The sequence below is a fragment of the Myodes glareolus genome, chromosome 23 (genome assembly GCF_982192425.1).
Source record: "Myodes glareolus chromosome 23, mMyoGla1.1, whole genome shotgun sequence".
Taxonomy (NCBI): domain Eukaryota; kingdom Metazoa; phylum Chordata; class Mammalia; order Rodentia; family Cricetidae; genus Myodes; species Myodes glareolus.
In genome coordinates this window covers 6769176-6791940 of record NC_142048.1, presented here as the reverse complement: position 1 = coordinate 6791940, position 22765 = coordinate 6769176, and the positions used below count along the sequence as shown (strand labels likewise).

At 41.7% G+C, this 22765-nt stretch overlaps 1 protein-coding gene across 11 annotated transcripts in view; it reads right to left on the bottom strand.

Moving 5' to 3' along the window:
* Csgalnact1 (chondroitin sulfate N-acetylgalactosaminyltransferase 1) overlaps positions 1 to 22765 on the bottom strand; it is a 316687-nt gene that overhangs the window by 233078 nt on the left and 60844 nt on the right. For 5 of the 11 annotated variants that reach the window (XM_087901159.1, XM_085680353.2, XM_087901156.1 and 2 more), the window contains exon 2: positions 9249 to 9471. The exons of the other annotated variants lie outside the window; for them this stretch is intronic. The gene's annotated coding sequence lies outside the window, so the exon portion shown is untranslated. The remainder of the gene's footprint in view (positions 1 to 9248; positions 9472 to 22765) is intronic. 11 annotated transcript variants of the gene reach the window in all.

Sequence of the window (22765 nt, the reverse complement as noted above, 5' to 3'; positions counted from 1 at the left end):
AGTCACTTATTTTTAAAAACGCCAAGAACAGAGGCTCATCAGTTAAGAACACCAGTTGTTCTTCCAAAGGACACAGGTTCAAATCCCAGCATCTACATGGTGGCTCCCAACTGTCTATAACTCCAGTTTCAGGCAATGCAATGCTCTCTTCTGACCTCTGGCAGGCAAGTGGAGCACAGACATCCATTCAGGTAAAACATTCATAAGTGCAAAATGAAAATATTTTTAAATGTAAAATTAAAAGTGCCAAGTATAAATTTTGCTTTCTATAGCCATCAAACGTGGCCAAATGTTTGCATGGAAGAGAATTTTTAATTTAGTTATTTTTAATTATGTTGTACCTTTGTCTGCATGTTAATATGTGCACCAGAGCGCAAGCGTCTATGGAGCTGGGCAGGCTCAGATCCTCTATAGAGCAGTGCACACTCTTAACTCCAGGGCCATCTCTTCAGGCCCAAGGCAGGGGCTTTTAAAAAATTACTTCTGAGCCAGGCAGTGGCGGTGCACACCTTTAATCCCAGCACTGGGGAGGCAGACGCAGGCGGATCTCTGTGAGTTCGAAGCCAGCCTGGCCTACAAGAGCTAGTTCCAGGACAGAGAAACTCTGTCTCAAAAAAAAAAAATTAATTCTGTAGTTCCTCTGGAAAACCAAAATCTAAAAGTCATCTGAGTGTGAAGAATTGGAAAGAAAGAAAATGTCTTCATTCACCTAACAAATTGAATAAAATAGACAAAGTAAAGATCAAATGAATTTCAGGGCAATAATTTTTATAGACCGGTATGACTCAATCTCATTGAAAAGTAATGATTGGTAAAAATCTTCTCCCTGGAATGACTGAAGGAATTTCCTCTACAGCACACATCCTTGCCATCATCAGGAGAGGACAGAGGATTTGACAAACTGTCCCCTCTACAGGCACTAACAGCCCTCATCTCAGCCCTGCCAGACATAGTCCACCAGCGCAGCCGCAGCTTCAGCTCGCTCCGGCAGCCGTTCCAGGTCTACCCTTAAGACCTAAAAATCTTCACTCACGTGCATCGCAGCTGCTGTGCATTCTTCGTCCTTAGCTTAGTCCTCTCAGATACCATTATTCCACTACATCCTGCCATTTAACTGTTGGTCAAAACATGGCAGCTGTCTCTTGAACATAAAGGAATACTGAAATATAAATTAAGCATGCAATTCTGAGACTGGAGATCCAATAAAAAAGAATAACTAACAAAAAGTAATGAACTTGTGGAACGTGAATGCTGACAGTACGCTGACTCGGAGAGAAGAGCCGCGTTGGATTCAGAGTTAAAAGCGTTGTACTCCAAAGATAGAGCATTTGAGTTAGTTTGAAAGCCTGACAGGATTTGGTATGCAGAAGAGAGAGGGCTATATTTAAGTCATTTGAAGATAAATTGTTATCCATCCAGCTCCCAAGATATGTTCACTTCACAATCACTTAGGATTTTAATCCAGTTATGGGGAATTTCTAACCAGTACCACCATGCAGGTATTTATAAATTCGCACAATATCAACTAGCAGTACAGGTGTGCCCCAGAGGCTGAAGAAAATTTGACTATATCAAACCTTGTGAAGAAGCACAGGTCAGGGAGAAAGGCCTTCACAATCTGTAACCCAAATTTAACTCTCAGTTGAGGCCTCCAGGGCAGTTCACAGCAAGTCCCTGTGTGGTCGAAATCTCAAGGCACGATTGGCTGCTTATCTTCTCCCCCGACCCCTTCCATCCCCATCCCCACTTAACTTCCCAGTCCCTTCCTCTCCTTTCCCTTCCCTGTGTCCTCCAACGCCTTCCTGCAAACCCTTCCTTCCAGTCATGGCTCTTTTCTAGCTTCCTGGATTCTACATGCTCTCCAAGTTTAATCACGCATCTAAGGTTTCAAGCAAGGAGCCACCTACGAGAAACAACGTGTGACATTTGCCTTTCTGACTCAGGGTTACCTTGCTCATTATAAATTTTAAGAATATTCTTTGTTGGTTGTGGGGGTTCCAAACAGTCGCTAGTGTTCTAGGCAAGAACTCTATCACTGAAATACATCCCCGAGCCCTCAAAATCTGCTTTAAAGTATCTGGTGGTGTTGATGCCCCCAAGAAGTCCAAGTAGTCTGTAGTCTCTACAGAAGACTCTCCTTCAGGCTGGAGAGCACAAAGGCCCATAGACAAACATTCCAGAGCCATAGTCTGGACTTTCAAAGATACAAAATGTACAAAAGCAAGATCCAGAATAAATCACATGGGAAGAAAGTTCAGATCAGCTGCAACTGTAGATTATTGTAATTATTAGAGCCAAATATAAAATAATTTTTCATTAATCTTTTAGTTAGCATACAGGAGTCTAATTTTTGACATTTTCATACCTATGCATCATAATTTTGCCTCCTTCAGTCCTGACTCCATCTCCTGCCTCTCCTGATGGCCACCTCCCTTCCTCGACACTCTAGGCTCTGCTTTTCTGTCACGTGTACTCCAATCTCTCTCTTCCTGCTTTGCCTCTTCTCTCTCATAAACACCTTTCTACTTCTACATCACATATATTCCACATATGAGAAAACGTACGCAACATTTATCTTCCTGAGTCTTACTTTAACATAGTGATCTCCAATTTCTCTCATTCCCAACAAATGGCATGGCTCCATTATTAACAAAGCTGAATAAAATTCTACTGAATATATAGGTATCATACATGTTTTCTTTTTTCAGTCACATGTTGGTGGACACCTAAGCATTGTCCACACATGAGCTGTTGTAAAGAGTGCAGCAACAAGCATGGATATGCAAGTGTCTCCATGTGTGCTGACTTTGACGTCTTCTGCTATCTGTTCCAAAGATGGTATGTCGGGATCATACAGTAGGTCTAGTTTTCGGGACTATGTTTTTCTGAAAACCTCCATACTGATTTCTATAGCAAAGTTCCAGTTTGCATTTGTATAAAGAAATGAACTTAGAAACTTTAAAATGAGTGTGGAATACAAAACCAATAAAAGTAAAGTTTTCGGAATAAGCAAATAATTTGAAAAGCTGTAAGATTTAAAATAATGGCATGCAACTTTATTGAAATTTAAGACATGATGAATGTGTTTTTTAACAGACTAGCTACACTGAACAGATAATCTGGGAAATTTAAGACAGAATTGTAGAAACAATCTAAAATCAAGCAGAGAACAGCACAGGTGGGAATTGATTGAGAAAGGCTAGAGGGCGTGGGGTGTAGAAAATCAAGAGAGCCAATTGGATTTCAATAAAAAACCTGAAAGACTAGATCCGAGGTAGCTCATGAAGAAATAGTAACTGGATTTTATGTACAACTGATGAAAGACACCAACCCCTCCGTACATTAAACTGAAGCACAGAATGATGTCTACATATCATAGAGATACCACACAGTACAAAAAACAAATAAATCTTTTAAGGAACCCCGGTGAAAAGAGGTGTTACTTTTGAAGATATCACTAGTTAATTACCATAGTCAAAATCCAATGGAAAATATGTCCATTGCAATGAAAACAAAGAATGCTAGTATACATCAGAACCACATCTTCAGATAGGACAAACACTATTGATAAAGAAGTGTGTCCAGTGCTCTAGACCACAGAGCAATAAGGAACAAAGAACAATATTAGGAGATGAAGCACATGTATCAGCGAGGATGAGAAATCAGAACTGATGGTCTGAATCTGTGGGTTTTGTTAAATGAACTACAAATTAAAGATACACAAAACAGAACTTTAACTCTACTGAAACTGTCCACACAATATCTTTTTGGTCATTGTTCTGTAAATATTAAAGCCTGCCAACTATTGACACAGCATTTACATCACATAAAGTACTAGACGGTGACCGGTGACAGAAACCTACAAGTGACTGGAAGAAGGTGGTGAACAGCTCAGGTTAGATATATTAAACCATTTTACATGGGGCTTGGACACTCATAAATTTGGTTGTCTGTGAGAGTCTCGGGGCTAATCTGTCAAAGATACTTAAAAATAGCTATCTATGGCCTTTGATAAGCAATTCAAGGAGACACACTGATGATGCTGTCTAGGCACTGGTTAGATGGGCTGCTGCAGGGCTGTGTGGTAGGACTGAGTGGCCTTTAAATTATATCTCAACCTTAATCTGAATTATGATTTATTATTGTTCTGGACTGAATTCTTATACCTTTTCCAAATTCACATGTTGAAATACTAATCCTCAATGTAAAGTTTTTTATGGGGGCTTTAAGAGATAATTCAGCTTAGCTAAGGCCCTAAGAACTAGTTCCCCTAAAATAAAAAATGATGGGAGAGGTTGCTGGACCTCTCTCAAGTATCAAGGCAGCAACATTTGAGTGTATGAGTGACAGGAAGCCATCAGCAGTCTTCATTAGGTACTGCTTGTGGGCCTCCCAACTGTGCTTAAGCCACTCCTTCTTCGATATGGCAGAGACGATTAATACAATTATTCTTAACGCTTTGTTGTTTCAACTTGGTTGACATTGTTTGTCTCAGGATCTCAAATAACCCAGGCTGATCTGGAACTTTCTATATCGCCAAGTTTGGCTTGATTTCCTCATTGTCCTGCCTCTCCCCCACAAGTGCCATAAATACAGTACTTTTTAATAAGATATGCTTCAAGGTAGTGGTTGCCAAGAAAAGTCAAAAAGAGCAAGGGCTGAAAACCATCTTTGCCAGACTCTTCTCAGGCCCTCCCCTCTGGGCTGGGTCTCCCCATACTCTGCCTGGGTCAACAGCAGCCATTCCATTGTTATTTCCAATTCAACCTCTTAAGAAGCCTTCTCCAGAAAATTGGACTTCTAATAAATTGAATGTTTGCTAGGAATAAACAATTTGTCATATTAATTCCCAGAACTTGTATCACTATACTAGTAATGACTCTAAAAATATTTGAACCAAATCTTCCTGGATGTGATAAATTGCTATACTTGCTATACAAGTCTTTTTTCAACAAAATTGAATATTGGTTTTAAGGACACTTTATCCCTTTCCATGTTAAGAGTATCTCTCTCTCTCTCTCTCTCTCTCTCTCTCTCTCTCTCTCTCTCTTTCTCACACACACACACACACATGTGCATGCAGACACATGCACATACACCCCAAGCTAATCTATGTCTTGGTTGTAGGCTGAGAACTGGCAGGTGGTTCAGCTTCTGTTGTGGGTGACTTGACGGCAGCAGGACACTTGCATCTTGGAGAATTGTCCTTCTGGCCATGACACCAGAAGCATGACCTTCCAACACTACATGTCCAGGAGTGAACAGAGCTGTGCTCCTTACCACCCACAAAATGCCTACCTATTCTCTTGCCTGAGATGGCAACAAACTATGATTAAATAAATAATTCTTTGAGTGTTAATCAGATACTTGATTCATTGTAACTGTGTTCTATGTAGAACTTCATTGAAAGTTCCAACAACTCTAGGGTAGGCACTCACTGTCCCTCTGCTATAGATGGAGAAACTGAGTCACAAGACATCACATCTTACAGCTGGGATTGCCAGCTGATGGCATAGGAACTGGTCAATCTGTTGATCCCTGAAGTTCATTTCCACCCATAGTTCCCTATACATATTTTTAAAGGACCTACTGTGTTACCCAACACATCCTGCTGTGGGGCCAATGAGAAATAGAGTATAAAGATGAAAAGGTTCAACAGATCTAAGAATCTAGTCTGAGCACCAGGTAAATTGGAGTTACAGGCCTAGCTTATTAACTCTGCAACCTGCAGGCAAATTACTCAATCTTCCTAAGCCTCAATTTCTTCATCTGTAAATTGGGGATAATTATAGTCTTCCATTACTGCTGATGAGAGGCAGAGGGAGGGTTCAACTGTATAATCTTTCTGTAACACCATGGAGCCACATCTTCCTGAAGATTACAATCTTTCAAAATTGTGGGAAAAGCCAACACTTTCCAGTTGCCATCGGGTTGCAGAGAGATAACCATACCCCAAACTAGAATCTCCTATACCTAAAATTCCCGGCATTCTGAAGTAATAGATTTGCCAGAACACAGGGCGTACTGGGTGTTGAAGGAAGACTGCCTCTTGCTCACGATGGGCTCTAGGGAGCTGAAGGCAAGTGTATCCTCCCATTATATTCAGTGTCACAGGGCGTGGCACTAGAGATGAGAATTAGGGGCCCAGAGACATCACTGTGTTATTTTCCCAGAAGAAAATTCTACCTTCTGCCTGCAGGAAAATGGCAGGGTACTCTCCCACAACATGGGGCAATGTCTTCATCCTCCAGGGAGGGCACACGGGTCACCCTGCTAATCAAGAGCTGGGGATCACCGAGTCTCGTTTCATTGGCCATGTGGTGCCTAGGGAGCAGGTAGAGACTCTGTCCAGAGAGCATGAAGATGAGTCACTGAGCGGAAGGTCCCTCCTGGTATCTCCCACTCAACCCCAAACCTCAATAAAATGTTGCAAACCCCTCCTGCATGCCTACCATGGAGCACCAAAAAAAGTTGTTTATAAAGTGAAAAGAAAAATTGGAAGTGAAAAACTGCCTAGCATCTAAGGAATGCAGAAGTGTGATAGTACATGTGGGAGGACCAGGACCATGGCTCATGCTTCATCCCACAGAACCTTCTAGAGAGCTTTAGGGCTGCTACAGAGGAAGTTTTAGGTCACATACAGCCTGAACTGTAAGGGGTCTAAGAGTGTTCATTCTCTGTTCTCATGTTACATTTTCTATAAAAAAAAAAATGTGATAAACACCTGGAATATTCTGTTAGCAAGGGAAACTATCTGGCAGCCACTTTTCACGAAATTGAAAGAGAGGTGCATCCATGGCTCTCCCATAAGTCATGTGCCCGTCACTCACAAATAAACTCAAGGCTGTGTCTGGACTCTCTTCAGTACTCAGCCAGGCCAGCTCTTTATGAGTAACCTAAAGGTCTGCACTTCATCCTAATACTTCAGCGTCTAGTAAACATGTCCTCTTCTTCCTAACTTACACTCTTCTAAGAGTAGGGTTTAGGGGTTTCTGAGGTTGCCCCCATAGTATCAACCCCATTTCTACTATTACTTAAAAATGACCTTTCTCCATTCTCCCCAGCGCCAGCTCTTTGCTGAGATTCATCAACCAACACAGTTGCAGCGTCACCTCATGGCCTTGGTGTTCTTGATGATTTAAAGCTGCGTGTCAGGTGTGACCCTAGAGAGTTGACAGCTAGGACTGCTCCGGACAACGCTGCCCTCGGTGGGAGAGCCTAGTGGTGAGCTCTCAGTTTCCCCTGACAGGGAGCCATCTTGAAAACAAAAGCTGCTGTATTTGCAGGTGGGCCCTGAAGTCCATGCAACAAACATCTGGAGACCTTTGTTTGCGTTCCACCCTTCTGGGACCATGGTGGACACTAGCGATGTTCTCCTTTGGCTCCACTGCCGTCGGCTGTGAGCAAAGGGGAGCTGATGGGATGATCTATATGAAGTGAGGGAGCCTCCATGCAACCCCCACCCAATTAATGTTATTCCCGAGAGAGAACTTGGTGACCCCAGAGGCAGAAACGCTAGTGTAGGGCACATTTATTGTGATGAAAGGGAAAACACCCCAGTTCTACAGATGCCTAGAAGGAAAGCATAGAACACAGGATGGGGCTTTCTGAGTCTGTTAAGGTTCCCATGACTCATTGCTACTTCCTACACACAGCCACCGTAAGAAGAGAACGGCATCCTGCAGAAGGATATTTTCGCCCTCCTCCCTGACTTAACATCAGGCCTGCACTTACTATACCTTATGTTTTTTTTTCCCAGTCAATGTCAACCAAAGCTGGCAAAGCTGTTGGAGAAGAAAAACACTTGCCCATTGCTAGTCGGGGTATAAACTGATGTAGTCTCCACCAAGTGTGGAAGTTAGTAGAGAGGTGTCCTCTAAAAACCAACACCGAAGCTTCTGCACGCTCCAATTTACCACGACTGGATAAAATCTCAAAGGAGTTTTTAGACCTTCCCCAGAGTACCTGCACATCTGTGTTTCCTGCAGAACTATTCACAATCAGTTAGAAATGGAACGTACCAGGATGTCTATCAGCACATAAATAGATAAAGAAAATATGCTCCACACGCATGGTGGAATTTTGTTAAGCTGTGAAGAAAATGACATCATGACTTTTGCAAACAGTGAATGGAACTGGAAATCGTTACGTTAACTAAGCCCGACTCCAGGGAAGAGTCTCACACACTTTATCTAGGGAGAGCCTAGGATATATGAAAGTGGGGAGAGTTAGAAAGGTGGGGGAGTAATAGAATAATGTGACATCAAAGTAGAGGGGATGTGGAAGGAGGGTGGAGAACAGGGAGGAGAACTGGGGTAATCTATAGGAATAAAGAGTATATGCAAATATTGTAAAGAAATCCATTACTTTGTATACTAATTTTAAAACTTAGTAATAAAAATTCTAATTTTCTGCTGAAGTTTAAGCATAAGATGCTACAAAAACTGATTCCTCTTGTTTTTTTCTTTAATTTTCCATCTTTAAAAATCTAAAAGCCAAAATTACTGAAAATTGCTCCTATAAGTAAATATATTCAGAGCAAATCTTAAATTTTAACACAGTTGATGGCTAAACCCCCTATTGTTCCTTTACCCCTCAAGTGAGTTCCTACATTGGACTCCCTTCCAAGTAGCACAGCACACTCTTCTGCAGGCTGGGAAGAGAGAGTACTGCAGAATGCAAACGCTTTCTTGACATGTCAGGCATGTGTGGCTGTGGATGGCCAAACTCCCTTGAGATTCAGCAGCTCCAACCTTCGATCAAAGGACAAAGCCTGGTTCACAGCTGAGGACAGAGCAAGGCTGAGAACCCGTGTGAGCGTGTTACCTGAAGCTTTTGAAGAAAGTATTGGTGTGTGTGTGTGTGACAGAGAGAGAGAGAGAGAGAGAGAGAGAGAGAGAGAGAGAGAGAGAGAGAGAGAGAGAGAGGCGAGAGAGAGGCTGTGTTTTTATTGTGTTAAAGATTTTAGTTCTTCAGGAAGGAATCTGAAATAAGGGAACTGATTGAACACCAGGCACAAAGCTCTTCCCCTTCCCCCTTCCTTCCCTTCTCCTTAACATCTCCCTTCTTCCACACACACACTTTGACCTCTTCTTCTTCCTACCATATATCAGTGCTCTTCACCTGATTCTGATAATGGTCCTAACATAATTTCCAGATTCAGATTTGAGCAGATACTGGCAACTTTAAAATGATGATGGGTAAATGTCACTCACTCTGTACACAAGTCAAGAAAAGATACTACTCACTCTTAAGACTTCCAATCATCACCTCAGGGACTGCTCGTAGCTGGCCAAGGAAGCCCACTTCCAGGTCTCCTGTTGTACCATGCTAGGAGCCTACACAATGGCTCAGTCTAGGTTCTCAGACACGAAGCTGTTTAGTTCCAGTAGTTCTTGAAATTGGTCTGCTTGCCCCAAAAGTAGCTCACACTAGCATTTCACATTGAAGATGCTTTTCAAAGTTGTAGATCTAAGAGAAGAATGATGATATCATTGGTTTTATGGAATTGCTAGATAAAAAAATAGCATTTTTACTCAGCTTCAAACCACCTTGATGGATAAATTCAGGAATTTGTAGAAAAAAAGGCAAATTTATTTGTAAGGTGTTCGCTGCTGAATTGAGCTTTTAAAAAGAAAATGTTTCTTCCATGCTTTTAATATAGTGTCTTAACTAATTACAAGATGTGTATTTATAAACAGTTTGATTCCTAACACAGCAAATAGAAGAAAAAAACAAAAAAAAAGTACAAGGAAAGGCAAATGTCTTGGAGATGCTCAGACTTTGAGTGAACATTTGCTCTTTTCTCATGTCCAATGTTGAAATTCCCCTGCCTGGGTTTGACTTCTTCCAGACTTCACAACAGAACTACAACATAGGGTAGAACCTCAGTCCAGCACAGAAATCCATACGGCACCAGAACCAACAGGGAACCAGTAACCTAAGAAGACACAGCCCTCGGTCTCCCCACTGAAGACATAGATGGTCCCCAGTGCTCTGATTCAGTGCACCTCGTAACGCAGTGAATTTGTTACACTGGTGATAGTGAATAATCTCCAAGGAGAAAGAACATCCCCACTGTCCAATCAAACACAGGACTTCAGCTTCCCCACATCTTTTCCCCTAGCCAGGACAAGGTCATAGCACCATACTCATATAACCACATTCTAGATATTTCCAAGACTTCATATTTCCTCTCTTTTCATCTTTCTGGTTGAAGATCCCCTTTCAGAATTTTTTTCATGACATCTCTTCAGTGGTAGTCCACATTCAGGTCATTTTAACTCCTTTCAGAGTGACTTCAAGTTCTTTGACAAGTATAACTCTATGGCCTTTAAAATTCTTCCCTTTGTCCCTGCAAATACCCATAAGTGCTTGCTGCCCTGTGAGGCTCATGCAATTAGGTCTCTGAGCTGGAGGCAGAGAAGGTGCCTAGGACTCTGCAGCTCCAAAGCTTTCCCCACCAGATGTCAGCAGTCACAGAATGGTAGGGCTGGGGATCAGGTGGGGATGCAAAGCGTCCCATCGACACCCTTACCTCACAGGAAGGGAACAGAACCCCAGAAACGTTAAATACTGTGCCCCAATTACCATGAAAAAATTAAAATTTCCTCTACTTCCCTTTATTCTACTCTACTTCAATCAATTTGTTAAAATACTCTTTCCAAAGTGTGCTAATTTCTAGTCTATTTCAGAATATTATGAATGTGGTAATTTAACTTTTGATTGCCACAATGAGAAAGGAATAATGAATGACAATAAAAGACTTATATCTTGACACCTCCCATGAGCCATGCATGACTGATACAACACAGGGTCAAGGCCCTTCATGCAGCAGAACCACTAAATGGCAGTAAGGGAAAGGCATTTGAAACTCAAAACCTAATGTCTGCCCCTCGAGTGAGGAGCACTGAAAAGATCATTTACTGCTTCGTCGGACAGAATGCAAAAATCCTGGACCATAAATCACGATAACTCACAGAACAGAGTATGGAATGGAAGATTATTCCATCCATATATTTTCATTACTGGAGCATTAAGCATGGGCATAAATTCAAACATTCAACAAAACATGTGAAAAAAGTATTAAACTCTACAAGTGATCATGGGACTTTTCTCCAGCTAAATATTTAAAACAAAAGTAATTAAAGTGTAGATCAGAGATAAAATATCTGAAAATGGAACTAGTTAAGTTGAACTAAAATATTTTAAATTTCAAATATTAGAAATGGAAGCTAGAAGCACTGTAAGAGAGAAAAATAAGCAGGCTGTAGGTATGCTAATCTACACAAGGAAAAGAAGTTTTGACAAATATGTTTTTCTATTTTTCTTTAAACATACAAATATAACATGGTAAGAAAAAAGTCACCATTAATTTTTTTTCCCAGATTTTAGTTATTTGTGTGTAACAGTGTTCTCATGTGAGGGTGAGAGGACAGCTTGAGGAGACTGGCTATCTCCCGGCATCGCATGGGATCTGGGGATTGAACTCAGGTCCTCAGGGGCTTGGAAGCAATGGTCTCTTAGCTACTGGACCACTGCTGGTCAGCAACATCTCTTTTTAAGGTTTGTAACATAATAGGAAATCACCCTTCCTCCATTTCTTCAAAGTCACGTCTTCTCTAGAACCACCCTAAAATACAACTTAGGGTCAATCACAGCTTGTTTCTGTACTCTCTCAGTCAGATATTTACACATGTACACACACACATATGCATACATGTACATACACCACACACACACATACACACACACCCATACACAATTTTTCAATACATACATTTCAAGAAAAATAGTCAAACATTTGACAGGAGTCCCCTAAATATTTTTCTGAATATACTGCAGGATTAAAAAAAAACAAGATAGAGAATTTTAACTGACACATGACTTCATGAGCAAATCAGAGATTCAGTTCTACACATTTAACTGGTGAATCTACTTGAAATAATAAAATTATTATAAGTAACTATTGAGAGGAATACCCTATTGAAATACTATGACAATTATAATAATAATAATAATAATAATAATAATAATGAACTTCCAGTATCCATGTTTTAGACTTTCTTCAAAGGGTTTAAAAATGACATACACTTATTGCTTATGAAAGAACTTATGCACAAAGAAATAAATGAAAGCAGCATCCAAATCAGAACACTGGCTGACCATCAATATCGTGTTGATCCTATTGATAGCATTCTGGAAATCGTCATATAGTCTCAGATCTAAGTGGGCTTCTTAGAGTGCGGATTCACCAATTCTTGTTAAAAGCATTTTGGTTTCTTACATAGTTTGATAAAACAGTCATGTAAGATTAACTTCTATCTTCTCAATAGTCGCTTCAGTAAACTTGTGGATCCGGGTTCGAGTCCAACGGTGTTGTTAGGATCACAAGGCAAGGAGAGGGCTTATAATTCTGAGTGCAAATAGTTTTTCCCTTGGGTTTTGAGCTTTCATTCAATAATTGGGCTATGGGTTAAAAGACACTGTACCAGACACCAAAAATGTTGAGAGCCTCTAGTTGTTTACACAATGAAAACTGTAAACCTTTCTGTTCAAATCTCATTGCTGATGTTGAACCTCCAAAGGTCCCTGATGAGGCTGAACATAGAGGTGCTGCCTCCAGCCTGAAAGTCTTCCTTCCCTATGTTGTCTAACCCTGCTGCAATGGCTAATCTCGTCAACTTGGGAAGAGAATCTTGATGAAGAAGTACCCAGATCACTTGACCTGTGAGAATATAGGTGAGGGATGGTTTTGTTTTCCTTATTGATGTGAGAAGACCCAGCCAGCTGTGGGCAGCACCGTCCCTTGGTTTGGGGCACTGTATTGTGTAAGAGGTGAGAAGACTGAGTAATAGGTAAGTATGCATGCATTCTCCCTGCTGGTGACATCACACATGTACGGTGTGATGAGTGCCTCCAGCATCTGCCGCTCTCACTCCCCTAAAGTGATAGCATGTAGCCCGGAACCGTGAGCTAAAACAAAGCGTTTCTCCCCTAAGTTACTTTCGATCAAGGTATTTCATCACAACAACAAAAATGAAAATAAGAAACCTTCCTTTATGTCTCTTCCCCCACCACCTCATCTGCATATCCCAGAAGTCCTACCCATGAGTAAAAGGCCCCATTCCCCATCCTTTCTTGGTTTCCTCGCCCACATGTGGGATCCTATGTCTCCTCCGGTCTCCAGTCTACACCTCCTAACGTTTTCACAGTTCCTCTTCCTCACAATGTGCATGCATGCTTGCCTGTGCCTGAGAATTCTCGCCCTCTTGGAAAGATTCAACAATAGATCTTGCTTGCTTGTATTGTTCGTGGACCATTTTTAGCTGATCTCCACAGTTTCCTTCCCTGCCTGCTGCAGTAATAAACAGCAGAATCTCAATAAGCCCTTATTGAGTTGAGAGATCTGTTATGCAATAGCCTTTTCCCTCAAACTCAATCTGTACCTCTGAACAAAACAGGAAGTCCTAGAAACCACGTTTACTCTTGAATATTCACTTTAGTTTTTTAGTGTTTAAAATATTAATGAGGATCTGACATTAAAAATATATGTAGGTATATACATATAAAATGTCTGCAAAGACACTCACGTCACCACAAACAACTCTAATACCATCTGTGAAAGATCAGAAACAATGTCATTTTCTAAATGGTAATCCGAGCATCCACTAACTTGAACACGCAGAATTAACTCTGAGACCAGAAGGGTTTCTCCACTACTGGAGACAAGAAAAGTAGAAAATAGAAAGCTTTTTCTTAAACAGCTTGTCATGTGCTCATGGGGGGAAAATAAAAAGTAACACGAGACAAGAAAAGCATATGTGTTCTAAGTGTTTCTGTGCTTGGTTTCCAGCTTAAAATAGACGGAGCCAGATTCCACTGGGCTCCTACCGGTGGCGATAAACATGGCTGCCTAACAGTTGGAGAGATCACACGGAGGCCCTGGTATCCTCCACAGCTGCCAGGGAAATTCAAAAGTTGATGGAGCCAGAATCAGCTCGGAAAGTAGGGCCCTGTCTTCCCTGTTCCTTGAGGCCAAAACACAGGATGCAAGAAATGTTTATGCTAACCAGCTTAGCTTCCCCTGCTTGATTCTGCCAGCTGGAGGGAATTAGTTCAGAGCCTTGTTTCTGTCATTGCTATGATAATTTCACCTGCTAAGGAGGGTCCTCACAGGTGCCCTAAATCTCCTCCCATCTGCCTGTCAGGGTTCCCAGCTCAATACCCCCTGCATGGAAGCTCCGGCCACTGGCGCCAGGCAGCCAACACTATGATCTCACTCCCAGGTGGGAGGGGGCTCTCGTCCTTTTGTCCCCAAGTATATAAACCCGCCATGTGCTGAATAAAGTTGACATTTACCCTTTGGGCAAATGATCCTGGTCTCTGTGTGTGTCTGTTTTCAACTCCTAGGATATTGATCCAGTCTCGCGGTTTGATATGGGAGGCGCGCCCTATATCGGAGAGTAGGGTTTCACAGATTTGAGCGGGACAACTAAAAAAGAGCAGGATACGAACTGGCGTTCGAAGAAAATACAGAAATTGAAAAGATAATCAGTACAAAATATACCTAGGAAGAAGAAGGCACAGACAAGTGCTTAGGGGCACAGCTAAGCACGATCAGCAGAGAGTCCAGGGACCAGTACGTGGGCACAGGAGAGGGAGATGCTGGAGGTACTGGGTGCAGAAGACAAAGGCAGACTTAAGACCCAGCGGTCAGACAACTCCAGAACCCAGACCTGACTCATTAGGTACTAAGATTTCTTTACTTTCAACCAGAAGGATTTGACTCTGCCGTCTTCAGTCATGCATCCAGCCATTTCCATCTCCCATCTAGTTACAGCAAAAAAAAAGTGTTTATCACAGGAAAATGTAAAACTCATAAAAACAAAAGTATGGCCAATCATATTATAATTTAACCACATTCCCTTCACTAATTTGTGCAACAGTGTTTATGCTAAGCTGCTTTGTATAGGACATTGACTGTTATTAGTTTTGGGGGAGTCACTGTGACCAAAATATACACACTTCTGACTCTAATAACTTATTAGGAGAGAGAGATGGCAAAAATGGTAGGAACAAGGGAACGTAGCACTGTGTTAGAAGGTGACCACGCAGGAAGATCAAGGGCCAGGCAGCCAGGAGTCCCGGTGAGCAGTGGGGGGGAGGCAGGAAAGGAGTACTGTAGTAGTCACAGTGAGTCCAACTGAGAGCACATTAGCAAACTGCTATCATATTTTATATCATGCGTTTTGCGTTTAAAGTATGATGAGCACATCTCCAAGCTATTAAATAGTCTTTTACAATATGATTTTTAATGACTATGGAGAATTCCAATTCATGAGCATGCAATATTATTTAACTGTTCCACTCTATGAGGCAATTAGATTTGTGTGTGTGTGTGTGTGTGTGTGTGTGTGTGTGTGTGTGTGTGTGATGAGAAAAGCTCACATAAACTCCAGTTCAGAGGTTTTGTTCTCTCTCGTCTGTGAAGGTCACCAGCCACCCACACATGGCAATTTTTGCGTCAGCCCCCACAGAAGGGCTCTGCTGTGAGCTTCCTTATATAGCAGAAATACTCCTTAGAGTAGAGAAGTATGCCCTAGATGCCTGCGCAGAACAGAGACTGGTGCACAGAGGACCAAACAATGACTACCCACTGGATTAATAAAAAACAAAAAAATTGCAGGGTGTTCATGAAGAACGCTGCCTCCCATCAGCCTGAGATGACTGCAAACGTCTCCTCCCACTGAAGCTTCCTTCTATGAAAAGGGTGAGTCAGAGCTCAGACATATTTAGCACCTTCTTTATAAGGTGGCAATGCGACTCTCCATGCCTTTAAGATACTGGAAACCACCATGCAATCTGGACAACTAAAGAATACTATTAACATCTCTGTAAATGCTAAGCAGCCTGTAGAAGCAATGTAGATAATGCTTTCATTATTGTCTCTCTTTCTAGTTATGTGAAGGGGACAATTACATAATGTTTTGGTCTTGAAATCTAAAAGAGAAATGGATTTTAATAGTTTAAACGACTCATCTTAAATTCTAGTCATAGCATTATTAAACTTCTGCTTTTATTTCTAAAAGAAATATGCTATACTGACACAAAAAGAAGAAAAAGCCTAAATAAGACTTGTCCAAAGCTCGGCAAATAAGAAAAAGCTGCACTCCAAAAAGAGAAAGAAAAACTATCAACAGGATACCGCATTTACTTGTCACATAGGGTGGTTCATTATGGGCATTAGTCACTGCCTAGTAATAGCTTCTCTGCTGAGGAAGAGGAGATGCTGAGTTGTAAGTACTGTCTTTCATGCTTCTAACATTATCAGAACCCCAGGCCAGTGCTAAGGAGAAGCAGGAAGCAACATCCTCTTGATTCTTCAAGTGTAGGATGTAGACCCTGGGAGGACAATCGACCTTTCTATGGGTGACTCAGTAGGTCGCTCATACACTCACTGCAAATGGACTTCTACAAGATGATGTGGGTTTGAGAGTCTGCTCTGGGTATCTGGGTTTAAGTCTTTTAGCTGTGTGTCTACTATATTTGTAATAATTAATATTGATTGCCAACTGAATAGGATTAGAGTCACCATGGAAACAAGCTCTTCAATGTGTCTGGGACGTAGTTTCCTAATTGCACTAATTGAGGTGGAAAGACCCATCACCAGTATGAGCTGCACCATTCCACAGAACAAGAAGTATGTGTTAAGGCCAAGAGTCATTTCTCATCGGTTCCTGATTGTGGATGCAAAAGGACTTGCTGCCATTCCTTCACTGTCCTGGTGTCCTGTACCCTCAAACCATGAGCCAAAATAAATACTTCATTCTTTAAATTGCCAAGTATTTTATCATGCTAATGAGAAAAGTACTGGAGACAAATATCTTCACAAGCAATCCAGTTACGCTCCAGAGACAAGGAAGTGGACGATTTGAGGATTCCAGCCACAGAAATGACTGTTGAAAGCTTCTCACACTGAGGACTGTAGACCCCACATGACAGCTCTTCAATATGGCATTCGTGGTCAAGGGGCCTGTTCTCAATAAAAGAGATAGCAGAGAGAATTCCTGGGAGAAGGGTCAGGTAGGAACAAATGTGGCTCTGTGAGTAAGGGAAAATGACAATGGGTGCACCTTTGTTATGTACAATGTGGTCCATAAAGCGGGCATCCCTGTTATGCACAATGTGGTCCATACTGACTTTAGCAATGCTTTGCCTACCTGCCTCAGACTTCAACATGTACTATGGGATACAAGTGTGAAATCTGGGTATCTCCATCTTTAATTTTCAAATCTATCCTTAGAAATGGACTAATGGGACCCAAACAACCAAGTTAAAATATGAAATAGCCAGAAATTCATTCATCTGCTTCAATTAGGGTGCTCATATTGGGTACTACAAAAGCAGACCTATGGTGATAACTCTCAGAGCTCTTGTTATTATTCATTTCTTTGCCCTTCCTAAAATATAACGTTTTAGAAAAGATTAGAAGTAACTGTCCCATCATCCTTTTGGTTACGATTCTGTTATTTGTCTTCAGTTCATTCATTCACCATGTGAGTGCAATCTATTCTATGCTCAGTACTGTTCTGGGGACCCAAAATATAGTACTGCAGAAATAAACCCAAAAAGCTTATTATCAGTTAATAACAGGAAGCAGACAAATGTACACAATGCAAACTCAATGAGTGCTGAGAAGAGAGAGTAGGGGAGAGGACGGTCTCTGTGGAGATGTCTGAGTAGAGATTAAGAGATAGGCAATAAGGCACAGCCCTGCAGACAGCTAGTAGAACATCCTTAGAAACAGGGAAAGAGCAAGGACAAACACCTGCAGGAACACAATAAAAGCCAGAGAACGGCTAGAGGTCTGTGACCAGAGACCACTGAGTAGGATGAGAAATGGAGTAACAGGGATGGTTAGAGATCTCCCATGATGCTACAAGGCACTGTGACAACGTTACTCTTCACACACAGGGACAGAAGACATCAGTAGGGGATAGAGCCAAGTCAGGTTCAATGTGATTTGACTGCAGAGTGAAGAACAAACTGAGGGGAAAGATTGGACGCAGGGGCCAGGTAGGTGCAATTACTGCTCTGTGAGTAAGAGAAAATGACAGCTTATCAAATACACATTTTAGACAAATATTTTGAAAAAACAACCAAGATTTGCTAATGGATTGGAAATGAGAAATAAGATAAGGAGAGAAGTCATGGGTGACTCCTAGTTTCCAGTCCTAACTATGGAGGGACGACAGGGTCCATTACAAAGATGGGAGAGACCACATGTGACAGTTAAAATGGATTGTCGCTGGATGGCATCTTGGATTGCCTAGGAGACCATTCTCTAGGCATGTGTGTGAAGAAATTTCAACACTGGGTTTATCGAGGTGAGAAGACCCACCCTAAATGTGGGTGGTACCATCCCATGGCCTGGAGTCCCAGGCTAAATGTAAAGGAAGGAACTGTGCACAGCTTGATTTCTGTTTTCTGGGTGAATACGCAATGTTACCTGCTCCCTTGGATACCTGTCGCCATAACTCCTTACCACGATGGACTGTGATCTCCAACGGTAAGCCCAGACAAACTTCTTCTCCCCAAGTTGCTTTAGTCAAATATTTGACAGCAATGGGAAAAAATGACTAATACAGCTTGAGGGGTAAAAGCCAAGAAATAAAATAAGCTCTTATCCTTGGATTTCAGTTGGTGTAGGGCTTCCTTCTGTGTTTGTGCTGCTTTCATTGGTTAATAAAGAAATTGCTTTGGGCCTGGTGATAGGGCAGAACTTAGGTAGGCAAGGAGATAGAACTGAATTCTGGGAGGAGGAAAGCAGAGCAGAGAGAGATCCTCCATGGAGCTGCCAGGTCAGACATGCTGAATCTTTCCAGGTAAGCTACGACCTCGTGGTGTTATACAGATTAATAGAAATGGGTTGAATCAAGATGTGTGAGTTAGCCAATAAGAGGCTAGACATAATGGGCAGTGATTTAATTAATACAATTTCTGGGTGATTATTTCGGGTGGAAGCTAGCAGGGCAGCCGGGACCAAAAGCAGGTCCACTCATTCCTACAACATTCAGGCATGGTGGTGCTTGCTCACAATCTTAGCTCTTGGTAGACAGGAGAACAACTGAGTATTTGAGACCAGTCTGGATCATACAGCAAGCATCTATATTTGTTCCCATCTTCTGTGGTAGGAAGCTTCTCTGGTGATAACTGAGCAAGGCACTGATTCATGAGTATAGCAGAATGTCATTAGGAGTCATTTTATTGCTACATTTTCTTGTTTTGTCTTGTTTCCTTGTTTGACCAATAGTATTTTGTTATTTGGCTTAATACCGTATGTCCCTCAGGTTCTTTGCCAACCAAGCAGTGCTGGGTATGTGTTCCATCTCATGGAGTAGGCCTTAAGTAAGATCATATTTACTTAGTTATTCCCACAAGTTCTGGGTCACCATTGTCCTAGCATATCTTGCAAGCAGGACAACATTGTTGGTAATAGTGTTTGTAGCTGGTTAGATGTATACATTTCTATTTTGGTAGCATGCAGAGTACCTTTCCATACCAAAGATTCTAAAACATAGGGATGAAGGGCTCTATATAGATACCAATTTGACATCTCAATGTTTCATGGGTTGTGTAGGTGTTTTCTTCAATAATGGGGCCTTGTGAATTGATGGGAATCAGTCAGGATTCCTTTGCATGAAATATTGAGGTTTACAGATGATCAAATTATTCAAATTGTCTAAGAAAACATTTTATTTCAGTAAATGTTTTTAATTTATTTTTAGATTCCATTGACTTTAGTTTGTGTATGTGCATGCTTTTGCATGCATGTATGTGTATGTACCACATGTGTGACTGATGCCCACTGAAACCAGAACACTGGATTCCCTGGAACTAAAGTTACAAATGGTTGTCACATGGGTGCGGGGAATTGGACCCAGGTCCTCTGCAAGAACAGTAAGTTCTCCTATCCATCCCGGGCCCTAGCTCAGCAAATATTTAAGAAGGGCAGGGCAGCCCACTCTCTAAAGCTTGACCTCATTTCATGGTCATGACTGAGCAGTTATGTCTGGAGAAGTAGACATCAATAAGGCACTCAACAGAAAGAGTAAGGTAAAGGAAGAACCTTCCACGTCATCTTATTAGAGACAGAGGGTCCAAGACGAATACTACAAAAAGATATATCAAGATAAAAGCTCAATGATAGGATTCCGTGGTAACAGGGAAGTGTCACAGCTGTGTCATACACTGTGACAAATCAAACATCTTTAAAAACTGAAAAAAGAAAAACTTCTGTACTTCTTGCCCTATAAAGGGAAACACTTCAGACTTGGTACACATTCCTCTGGAGCAGCAGCAAATACCTCCAAATGACTATGGGGATCCAGAGAAGCAAGGAAGCCTGCGCGGGAGTGGAAAGAGATTTCTGCATGAGCAAGAAGCCCTGGTTACAATAACAGCTTCAGCACTGATAGCAGCCACAGAGCTTAGTGATGCTTCTCAAGGGTCAGTCTAGAGTTGGGAGACGTCCATTTCTATTGCCATGTGATCCTGAGAAAGGAATTAAGTAGGCCTTCTCATTATCCCTACTTTACAGAGGAGGAAGCAACCACACAGATGTTATGCAATTGGAACCATGGAGAAAACTCCACAAGGCTTAGAGGAATGGATGTTGTCATTCCTGGCAATGATATATATGCAAAAGTGGTGCAAAGCTATGAAAACTTGCAGTGATTTCATTCCGTAGACAGACGAATGTCACTTTGATATACTGACAAGAATGGTAGGACTTATCAAATGACCCTGGGCCATATTTAAATTCAAGAAGCTCTCCTTCTGGTGGCACTTCAGCACTCATTTCCCTTCACCCCTCACCTTTCACCCCTCACCTTTCACCCCCCACACACACACAGTTGAGCCCAGCATCAGCATGCGCCTGTGTGCAGCTCCAGGTCTCCATGCACCCCCTCTACCTCTCCGTGCTACTGACCCACAAACGGGGCTCATGCAGACCTTCGGGAGACCCAAATGGCAGTCTTAGACTCTTACAGTAATAAAGAGGGGCACGATAGAATTGGAAAGCTGGTTCCCCGAGATGATTCTGTTTGACTTTCTGTATTTTCCAATCTTTGTCTCCTCACCTGTAGAAATGAGAGAGAGGAACTAAAGTCTCAGGGTCTTGGAGCTGGAAGAGGCTTCACTCACTCAAAGAAGATTTAGTGCAGCTATGAAACCCGAGCATGCCAAGCACCTTTGCAGATCCAAAAATATTCTAAAAACAATGGCGCAATGGCAAGTGTGCTCTGTTCCAAAGCTCACTCATAAATCAGGTGTTTGAAACCAGACTCGCACCTTCTCCAAGGAAAGTGTTCTTAGAAATAGTTTCCATGTGAACTCCATTAAAGGATTTAAATACAGCAATCACCACTTGCGAGGCAAGCATTCCCCCACTTCCCTACAGAGACCCCCCCACTCCCCATGCTGAATAAAAAAACTCCCATTTAAAAGTGCAGTGATTAGATAATGACTCAGTAATAGATGGGAAGATCAATGGGACAGAATTAAAAATCAAGAATCAAATCCAAGAAATAATTTCAAAAAGTTTTAATGGAGAAAGCTGGGTGAGTTAACAAATGGCACTGGATCAGCCAGTTAAAGCAAAAAAAAAAAAAATCTTACAGTAGAAATCACTACTCAAAATTATTTACAAGATGACTCTGTATTAACTGTACCTCTAACAAACCCAGAACAAGAAGCCGCAACACTATGTGAGGAAGATGCCAGCCAATACCTAATGCCTTCTGTTTCATAACTGTCAGGAAGTGGCTCTCCATAATCCCAGGGCCTCCCACTCCACCCTTGAATCCAGGTTTGTACCCTGCAGGCTCCCACCTCGTGGAGACTCGAGAAGCTTAAAGCAAGGCCACCCACTTGCAATGGCCCCTCTGAATATTTGGGCTCCTGAGAGAGAGAAAGCCAGGTTCTGGTCTGAAAGTCTGCTATGTAAATTCTCCTGATTAAATGCTTAAGAAAGCTCTCAGAAGAAAAATAAGGCCCCAACTCTCTGGAGACAAGAATTCCTTCTAACCCTTGAGATAGTTTTGAGTTCTCATCATTTAATACCTAGTTTTCTATTTGTGTCTTGTTTTGTTTTCTTGTTTCGTTTTAGTGTGGTGAGTGTGTGTGTGTGTGTGTGTGTGTGTGTGTGTGTGTGTGTGTGTTTATAGGTTTGTGAGTGTCATGGGCACACACATGGAGTCCAGAGAACCTTCCAGAGTGAGTTCTCTCCTCTACTGTGGTTCAGCAGATGGAGATCAAACTGAGGTCCTCAGGTTTGCATGACCAGTGCTTTTACTCACTGAGAACTCTTGCCAATCCCTCATGTTTGTAGTTTTTCATTTTTGGTTTGTTTCAAACACATGGTCCATAACTAGTCTACTAAGTAAAAAAAAAGAAAACTTGGGAAATGCGTTCACAATTGAAGTCTCACCCTTTAGGCCAATTAACTTTTGATTTAGAAATGCACGCAAGTTCCTCTCAAAGAATGCCCCCTAAAAAGTGTGCATATCATGGCAATAACCTTCAAGCTCAGTGCTACCTCGATGTGGTACAAATTACTGAAAGATGAAATTAACTGGGCTGAAATTCTTTCTGTGGCAGTTAATTAGCACAAATTACAAACTAGACTATACTACTCTCTCCATGTTATATGCTTTGGATCATTACCACGCTAATATGAGTAATTTCCCTGGAAGATTGT